Genomic DNA, 9863 nt, shown 5'->3' with positions numbered 1-9863 from the left:
GTGAAACATTGAACAATGTAGGAGTTAGTGGTAGTTTGAGTTAATGCAAGTCATGTTGCAAGGAAGTGAAATAAGAAGATCAAATGGGCTGTGAGCTGTGCAGGGTAATTTGGGCTGAAAGAGGGAAGACCCCGGTAAACCGATGATTGCTTGCTTTGTGTGTACCTGGGGCAGGTGAGTGCATAGTGGAGGACTTCTGAGTCCTCCCAACCTAGATACAGATCTCCCAGGGCATCTATAGGAGAACAGCTTTGGCTAAAATCAATTAGCGCCATATATTGGGCCTTTCATGCCCTGTGTTAAACATTGGTTATCTCTAGTCCTCCCAGTATCTGCGCTAAATGGGTAATAGTGTCCATTTCACAAAGAATGATACGGAAGTTTAAATTACTAAAGGATCTGCCCAAGGTCACAGAGTGCAGATCTAGAGCTTTAATGAATTCTTTTCCAAGTAGACATTGGTGTGAATCTGTCTACTGGGTTATACAATGTGTGATCAATTCTGAAATATTACATTTAAGTCTTTGGAATTATTCTTGTTAATGGACCACATAACAGAAATAGAAGGGGGTCAGGCGCAGTGGCTCATGCCTGTAATCCCAGCACTCTGGGAGGCTGAGATGGGCAGATCACCTGAGGTCAGGAGTTTGAAACTAGCCTGACCAACATGGAAAAACTCCATCTCTACTAAAAATACAAAATCAGCCGGGCATGGTGGCGCATGCCTGTAATCCCAGCCACTCAGGACACCAAGGTTGTGGTGAGCCGAGGTAGCGCCATTGCACTCCGGCCTGGGCAACAATAGCGAGACTCCGTCTCAAAAAAAAAAAAAGAAGTAGAAGGGAAGAGTCAATGTAGAACTACAGAAAAAAATGTATGATGGATGTAGGATGGTTATCAAAGTTGATCGGCATGTTCAAATTTTCATGTGTCATTTTCCATCAAAAGCTAATAAGCATAAAAGCTAGTCAACAGAATATACCCACAAATGAAAATAATGATGCTGCTGATGTAGATGAGGGATACAGTTGTGCTCATTAACTTCCTGTTTTATCTACATCTTTCCTAAATTTATGGAAACAATGATGCATTTATAACCAGAAAGAACAGAAGCCAATTAGAATTATGATTCCACGTGGAAGACATTTAATATTTTAATTGCAGGCTCATGTCTTCTCATTTCTTCTGGACATTCCCTCCTGTCCCTCCCTAGACCCCCAGTTCTGCACCAGGATGTTTGAATTGATACTAAGGGAAAGAGTGCAGTTCTTCTTGGGTGGGGTAGTTGGGAGATGTGGTCTGAAAACTGCCAACAGTTATTCTTCCATTCACTTGTAGGAACTTGTCTGAGGGAGAGCAGAGTTGATATCTAGAGAGACTCACAGACAAGAAAAGAAAGTGGAGGGGGGGTGGGGAAGAGAGAGAGCCAGACTTAGCTCCAGTTGCCCTTGAGGCTCTTTCTGCGGTTTGTCTAAGCTAGTTGACTTGGATTTCTTTCACTTGCAGCCACCGGCCTTCTATGGGCTGTTTGTGGCTCACCCCCTTGATCTGCCTACTCTGTGTGTGTTGATATTGCTGTGTGAGTCTCCACTCATTCTTTCTTGGAGTCTCCCTCCTTGCCAGTTTCCTTTCCTACCAGCAATGTGTTCTTGGAAACTGTAAATTTTAATACTTACTTGGCTGAAATAAGGTTAATTCTACATTTTAAGTAGTTGATCTCTCTCTCTCTCTTTTTTTTTTTTTTTTTTTTTTTTTTTTTTTTTTTTTTTTTGAGACAAGGTCTCACTCTGTTGCTCGGGCTGGAGTGTAGTAGAGTGATCGCTGCTCACTGCAGCCTCATCCTCCTGGGATCAAGTGATCCTCCCACTTCTGCCTCCCCAGTAGTTGGGACTACAGGAGCACGCCACTACACCTGGCTAATTTTTTAATTTCATTTTTTTGTGGAGATGGGGCTGTCATCATGTTGTCCAGGCTTGTCTCAAACTCCTGACCTCAAGTGATTCTCCCACCTCAGCCTTCCAAAGTGCTGGGATTACAGTCGTGAGCCACTGTGCCCGGCCAGGGAGAGTACATTTCTGTTGGAAGGATCCTCCAAGAACATCTGCAGTTTCTTTAATGTGAGGACAGATACCTCTATCAATTAATTTGTGCTCAGGAACTATTTTTTCACTAAAAGGCGAATATAAAAGTAATTTGCCATAAAATTATCACACAATGCACTTCAAAATCAAATATATTCATGGAGTCATTATTTTAGATTATTTGTGCCTTCTGTCCACTCCCTTGGTGGGAATGATCAGATTTGACTACAGAAACTCAATACCTTCGCCACCAACCATAAACATTGGTGGCACTCCTTGTATAGTAGGAGAACTGAGGGTGTAAAGAGGTGGCAGTTTCCTGGCCTCATAGAGACCTTGGCCATTCCAAAGATTAATCTTTTTTAAAGTTTTTGAGATGATGTCTCGCTCTGCCGCCAGGCTGGAGTGCAGTGGCATAATCTCAGCTCACTGCAATCTCCACCTCCTGGGTTCAAGTGATTCTCCTGCCTCAGCCTCCCAAATATCTGGGATTATAGGCACAAGCCACCACACCCGGCTAACTCTTGTATTTTTAGTAGAAACAGAGTTTCACCATGTTGGCTAGGCTGGTCTCGAACTCCTGACCACAAGTGATCCACCCGCTTTGGCCTCCCAAATTGCTGGGATTACAGGCATGAGCCACAGTGTCCGGCCTCAAAGATGAATCTTATTGCCACAGTTTTTTATTTATAAGTCAGCATCTGTTTGCTAAAGGAGCTTTCTGGGGCTCAAGCAATCCTCCCACCTCAGCCCCTCGAGTAGCTGGGACTACAGGTACAGGCCACCATGCTTTATTATTATAATTATTTTTAAATGTTTTTGTAGAGATGGGGTTTCCTTATGTTGCCCAGGCTGGTCTCAAACTCCTGGGGTCAAGCAATACTTTCACCTGGGCCTTCCAAAGTGCTAGGATTATAGGTGTGAGCCACCACACTCAGCCTTCTTCTTGACTCTTATACACCAAATATTTTGCTTGCTCTGTTTTGAGATGCGATCTTGCTATGCTGCCCAGGCTGATCTCAAACTTCTGGGCTCAAGCAATCCTCCTCCCTTGGCCTCCCAAGTAGCTGGGATTATAGGCATATGCCACTGTGCCTGCTTTACACTCAATGTTATAATTTATCAATGGATTCTTTTTTATTTTTATTTTTTGAGGAGAGAGATGGAATCACACTAATTTGTGCAGACTGGTCTCAAACTCCTGGCCCTAAGCTATCCTCCTGCCTTGTCCCTCTCAAAGTGCAGGGATTACAGGTGTGAGTCACTGCACCTGGCCTATCAATGGATTCTTATCCCATTCTATGCAGGATCCCGACTGGATTAAATTCAGATACTAATCCATCTGGTGGCTGTTGCCCTACATGCCAGAGCCCTGTCACCTATGCGTCAGGCTCTGCTCGTCAGTTGTGCTGGTGCTGTTCTGTGCAGGTGTGGCTGGGACCTGGGAGGATGCTGCAAGTAGATTTCAGATTGAGACCCATGCCCAAGCTTGACCTGCTCCTATTGCTCATTGTTCAAGTTTAAGGGAGCATTGTTTAAACTCCTTTCTAAACCAGCAGTGTGAATTTCGCCTTGGTGTCTAAGTCAACACTCTCGTATTGGACTAGGCTCAAGATATTCCTGACTGGGTTTCAGTTCCAGGAGAACTCCCTCTTTCCAGCACAGACTGCCTTGCCACCCAGACAGCGGGATCAAAGTTCAGTTGGTGTGACTGAACTAATTTGTGATTATATTTTAGAGATGGGGTTTCACCATATTGGCCAGGCTGGTCTCAAACTCCTGATCTTGTGATCCACCCACCTTGGCCTCCCAAAGTGCTGGGATTACAGGTGTGAGCCACTGCGCCCGGCCGTTACACCTGTCTAATTTTTGTATTTTTAGTTAAGATGGGGTTTCACCACATTGGCCAGGCTTGTGTCGAACTCCTGGCCTCAAGCTATCTGCCCACTTTGGCCTCCCAACATGCAGGGATTACAGGTATGAGCCACTGCACCTGGCCTCATTCTTTTTTTCACTATCTTCCTGACATTCAATAGCTCATTCTTTGAAATTGCTGCTTAGTGTTTTATAGCATGAATGTATTATAATTTGATTAAATTTCTTATTAATGAATATAGAGGTCATTCACAATCTTTTGTAATTACAATCTATTCTGCATTTGAAATTATTGCGTGTGCTTCCGGTATACATGTGTGTTTCTTCAGGACCAATTTAGAGAAGTAGAAGTTATGGGCCCAAGGTATATGCACTTAAATTCTGGATATAACCTGCTAAATTGTTTTTCCAAAGGCCCACCAATTTATTTTCTGCTCAACAATAAGAAACATTGATTATTCTTCCACAGCTTGCCAGTAATAAATATTACTATATTTTCAAATTCTTGATAATTCTACTTGCCCTGATGATATTATGTTGTTTTAATTCACATTTCTCTTTTTTTTTCTTAGATGGAGCCTCACTCTGTGGCTAGGCTGGAGTGCAGTGGCACGATCTTGGCTCACTGCAACCTCAGCCTCCCAGGTTCAAGTGATTGTCCTGCCTCAGCCTCCCAAGTAGCTGGGATTACAAGTGTGTGCTACCACGCCCAACTATTTTTTTTATTTTTTTATTTTTTATATGGAGTTTCGCATTTTTTGCCCAGGCTGGAGTGAGCCACCGCAGCCAGCCTTTGCTTTTCTTTTTCTTTCAGACAGGGTCTCCCTGTGTTGCTCGGGCTGGAGTGTGGTGGTTTGATCATAGCTCACTGCAGCCTCAACCTCCTTGGCTCAAGCAATTCTACCTCAGTCTCCTGAATAGCTGAGACTACAGATGCATGTCACCATGTCTGGCTAATTTTTAAATTTTTTATAGAGATAGAGTTTCACTATATTGCCCAGGCTGGAAAAATTCCATCTTTATTATAAACTAAAAATATTTTCATATATAAAAGAATATGTTTTTGGATTTTCTATTCATTTCCATTCATTTATTTATTCATGCAATGATATCATATTGTGTAGATTACTATTGCTTTTTACTATGATTTGCTATCTGCTAAGGCAATTTGCTTCGTTATTGATTATTTTCCAAAATGTTCTTTGCTGTGCGCACACATTTTCAATTCAACCTTGAGAATCAGATAAGCTTGAGGATGACCATATGATAATTCCAAGAAATGTCAAAAAAGCATCTGATGAGCCGGGCGCAGTGGCTCATGCCTGTAATCCCAGCACTTTGGGAGGCTGAGGTGGGCGGATCACGAGGTCTGGAGTTTGAGACCATCTTGGCCAACATGGTGAAACCTCATCTCTACTAAAAATACAAAAAGTGAGCCGGGCGTGGTGGCACGCGCCTATAGTCCCAGCTACTTGGGAGGCTGAGGCAAGAGAATCGCTTGAACCTGGGAGGTGGAGGTTGCAGTAAGCCCAGATCGTGCCACTGCACTCTAGCCTAGTGACAGAGCAAGACTCTGTCTCAAAAAAAAAAAAAAAAAAAAGAAAGCATCTGATAAAATTGAACATCTGTAATATGAAATATTATGCAATTGTTTTACTAAAAAAAAGAACAAGAAAAAGAAACAAAAACACAGGTCTTGAAGGATACACATGTAACTCTGCTGATTTTTGTATCAGGAGAGGAATAGGAGTTTACGTTTACAGCTGTAGTAGCTACTGTGGTGTGTTGTCTAGGTGCCCCTCTTTAGTGCAAACCACTTATTCCAGTTGCCAGGAATGTTGCCTGCTGACAGCTTACTGTATAGTGCCTCCCCAGACTGCAATTTTAGTTGTGTGTAGCTGCTTTGCCAAGTTTAAGTTCCTGCCTAAGGAGAGATTGCATCCAATGACTGATTATTATGGGATATAAATGCATCTCCCCTTTGCCTCAGTTTGGGACAATTCTGAATGGCCATCCTAGCTTCAGAGCTCCCTGAAGGATTGCTGAAGCCTCTGTCGCAACTGCATCACAGCCTAACTTCTCTCTGTGCCAGAGCTTGCTTTTCTCACTGCTTTACACATGTTTCTGAGAGCACTTGCCAATGAACCACCTGCACACAAGTTTGTTCCAGAGTCTACTTCCTGGGGTTCCTGGCCTACAATGGGCAATAAATGATTGGGTGGTGAGGAGAGATGAGTTTTTCACATTTTGCTGTCTTAAGTAAACTTGAATAATTTTTAATAATCTATTATATCACTTTATTTTATTTATTTATTTATTTATTTGAGACAAAGTTTCGCTCTTGTTGCCCAGGCTGGATGGAGTGCAATGGCACAGTCTCGGCTCACTGCAACCTCTGCCTTCCAGATTCAAGTGATTCTCCTGCCTCAGCTTCCCGAATAGCTGGGATTACAGGGGCCCCACCACCACACATGCCAATTTTTTTTTTTTTTTTTTTTAGACAGAGTCTTGCTGTGACGCCCAGTCTGGAGTGCAATGGTGAGATCTCAGCTCACTACAACCTCTGCCTTCCAGGTTCAAGCGATTCTCCTGCCTCAGCCTCCCAAGTAGCTGGGCTGCAGGCACGTGCCATCATGCCTGGCTAATTTTTGTATTTTTAGTAGAGATGGGAGTTTCACCATGTTGGCCAGGGTTGTCTCAAACTCCTGACCTTGGGTGATCCACCTGCTTCAGCCTCCCAAAGTACTGGGATTACAGACATGAGCCACCATGCTTGGCCTTAATTTTTGCGTTTTTAGTAGAGATGGGGTTTCACCATGTTGGCCAGGCTGATCTTGAATTCCTGACCTCCGGCGATATGCCTGCTTTGGCCTCCCAAAGGGCTGGGATTACAGGTGTGAGCCACTATGCCCAGCCTATTATATCTGTTATATCACTTTAAATTTGTGTTTATCTTTTTTTTGAGACGTTGTCTTGCTGTGTTGCCCAGGCTGAAGTCCAATGGCATGATCACAGTCACTGCAGCCTCAGCCTCCTGGGCTCATGTAATCCTCCTACCTCAGCCTCCCAAGCAGCTGGTGCTACAGGTGCTCACCATACCTGGCTAATTTTTGTATTTTTTTTTTTTTTGAGACGGAGTCTCGCTCTGTCGCCCAGGCTGGAGTGCAGTGGCCGGATCTCAGCTCATTGCAAGCTCCGCCTCCCGGGTTTACGCCATTCTCCTGCCTCAGCCTCCCGAGTAGCTGGGACTACAGGCGCCCGCCACCTCGCCCAGCTAGTTTTTTGTATTTTTTTAGTAGAGACGGGGTTTCACCGGGTTAGCCAGGATGGTCTCGATCTCCTGACCTCGTGATCCGCCCGTCTCGGCCTCCCAAAGTGCTAGGATTACAGGCTTGAGCCACCGCGCCCGGCCTGTATTTTTTTTTTTTGTAGAGATGGGGTTTCGCTATGTTACCCAGCCTAGGTGCTTAAATATTACCAACAAGTAGAAAACATGACAATGTTGTAGTGACTTTTTAATTTTAATTTGAAATTTTTATTTTTAATTGATTTAAATTTAATTTAATTTAATTTAAATTTAATTTTAATTTTAATTTTTTATTTTTAATTTAATTTAATTTTATTATTATTACTATATATATATATATATATATATTTTTTTTTTTTAGATGGAGTCTCACTCTGTCGCCAGGATGGAGTGCAGTGGCATGATCTGGGCTCACTGCAACCTCTGCCTCCCAGGTTCAAGCAGTTCTCCTGCCTCACCCTCCTGAGTAGCTGGGACTCCAGGCACGCGCCACCATGGCCAGTTAATTTTTGTATTTTTAGTAAAGACAGGGTTTAGCATGTTGGCCAGGATGGTCTCAATCTCTCTCTCTCTCTTTTTTTTTTTTTGAAATAGAGTCTCACTATATCGCCCAGGCTCGAGTGCAATGGCACGATCTCAGCTCACTGCAACCTCTAGCTCCTGGGTTCAAGTGATTCTCCTGACTCAGCCTCCTGAGTAGCTGGGATTACAGGTATGCACCACCATGCCTGGCTAATTTTTTGTATTTTTAGTAGAGACAGTTTCACCATGCTAGCCAGGCTGGTCTCAAACTCCTGACCTCGTGATCCGCCTGCCTCGGCCTCCGAAAGTGCTGGGATTACCAGTGTGAGCAACCACGCCCAGCTGGTCTTGATCTCTTGACCTCACGATCCACCTGCTTTGGCCTCCTAAAGTGTTGGGATTACAGGCATGAGCCACTGTATTTTTTTTTTTTTAGGAGACAGGATCTCCCTATGTTTTGCAGGCTGGTCTGGAACTCCTGGGCTCAAGGGATCCTCCTGCCTTGGCCTCCTAAAGTGCTAGCATTACAGGCTTGAGACACCATGCATGATGCATGATCTATGTTGCAGAAACTTTTAAAAAAGAAATCCTCATGTCCTGCCCACATTCCCGCTCAGCAATTGCACTACTGCAGTACAAGAATCATTTTATTTCTACATACTTCCCTTGAGCAGGGATCATATACAGTCGTATTTTTGCCTGGCTTGCTGTGGTGGAAAGTTTTACATGGTAATGCAATCATTTGTCATAAAGGTGAATTTTTCACTGCTCTATAAAGATAACTAAAGAAAGCAAGGTATAGCTGAACCAGAACGGACATTCAGAAAACTCTGACAGCTGTTGTCCCAGCCTTGGGTCTAAAACAGGTTAACTTAGTTGTATATTCTGAAAAAGGAAATTATTGGAGGAAGTTTGGTTAACATAACACAGCCTCTTAGCCAAAGCACCAGAACTGAAAACCAGGGTTCTAAGCTCTGGATTCCCAGTGCAGTATTTGTTCTACCAATAGAGTCGCCCCCCACCCACCCCTTTAAAAAAAAAAAAAAGAGGGAGAATCGTGTTTAGTGGTTAAACTTAGCACATGCCAGCACCAGGAATGTTATGGAGTCGTAGCACCTGGGGTGAGTAGGTGACCCCCCATGGAGCTTCACATGGCGAAGAGGATGAGGAAGGTGACTGTCAAACAGAAGAGCCCCATGGCCTCAGACAGGGCAAAGTCCAGAATGGCATAGAAGAGCTGCTCCTTGAGAGATGGGCTCATGGCATAGTGAATGATCAAGCTGCCAAACACCATTCCTCTGCCAGCCCTTGAGCCAGTTACAACCATGGGCTGGGTGTGGTGGCTCACACCTGTAATCCCAGCACTTTGGGAGGCCCAGGCCAGCAGATTGCTTGAGTTAAAGAGTTCATGACCAGCCTGGGAACATTGCAGCACCCAGTCTCTACAAAATATTAAAAAATTAGCTGGACGTGTTGGCATGCATCTGTAGTCCCAGCTACAAAGGCAGCTGAGGTGGGAGGATCGCTTGAGCCCGGGAGGTTGAGGCCGTAGTGAACTGTGATTGTGCCATTGCACTCCAGTCTGGATGACAAAGTGAGACCCTATCTCAAACCAACCAACCAACTGTGATTGCCCCAGCATCAATAAACTTGGCTGCTGTGTCAATGTCCCAGGAGACAACACTGGTCTGGAACCCGTATCTGGCCACGTGGAGTGGGGAGCTGCTGTAGGAAGGCTATTTGGATAAACTATTTGGCCTATTCAGAAAGGAGGCAGACACAGACCTGAGTAAACTCCTAGTACTACAGCAGATCAGAGCCTGAGAAATGAGTAGTGCCCCAGCGGTCTGCATTTTTTCAGGCTGCGCTCCCACTTCCCTGCATCTCCAGCTTGGCCCACAGCATTCACTCTCCCCAAGGTGACTTAGAAGTTGCAGTTTTCTAAATGCTGATGTGTTCTCTGATCAGAATCTTCCTCTGAGTGGGCACAGCAGGCTTCTGTTCCCTGGGGAGGGCAGAGGAATTCTTCTCCTTGGATGTAAAGAGACTGGAGAAATCTGCCCAAAGAATTAGCTGTG

General features: G+C 44.3%; 1 pseudogene; it reads right to left on the bottom strand.

The window, feature by feature from the left end:
• Window positions 1-8932: 8932 nt before the first annotated feature.
• Window positions 8933-9638, bottom strand: LOC112619451 (annotated as a pseudogene).
• Window positions 9639-9863: the final 225 nt, after the last annotated feature.

The sequence above is a fragment of the Theropithecus gelada genome, chromosome 2 (assembly GCF_003255815.1).
Source record: "Theropithecus gelada isolate Dixy chromosome 2, Tgel_1.0, whole genome shotgun sequence".
Taxonomy (NCBI): Eukaryota; Metazoa; Chordata; class Mammalia; order Primates; family Cercopithecidae; genus Theropithecus; species Theropithecus gelada.
The sequence above is the reverse complement of the archived record's forward strand: the minus strand, read 5'-3'. Positions and strand labels throughout refer to the sequence as shown.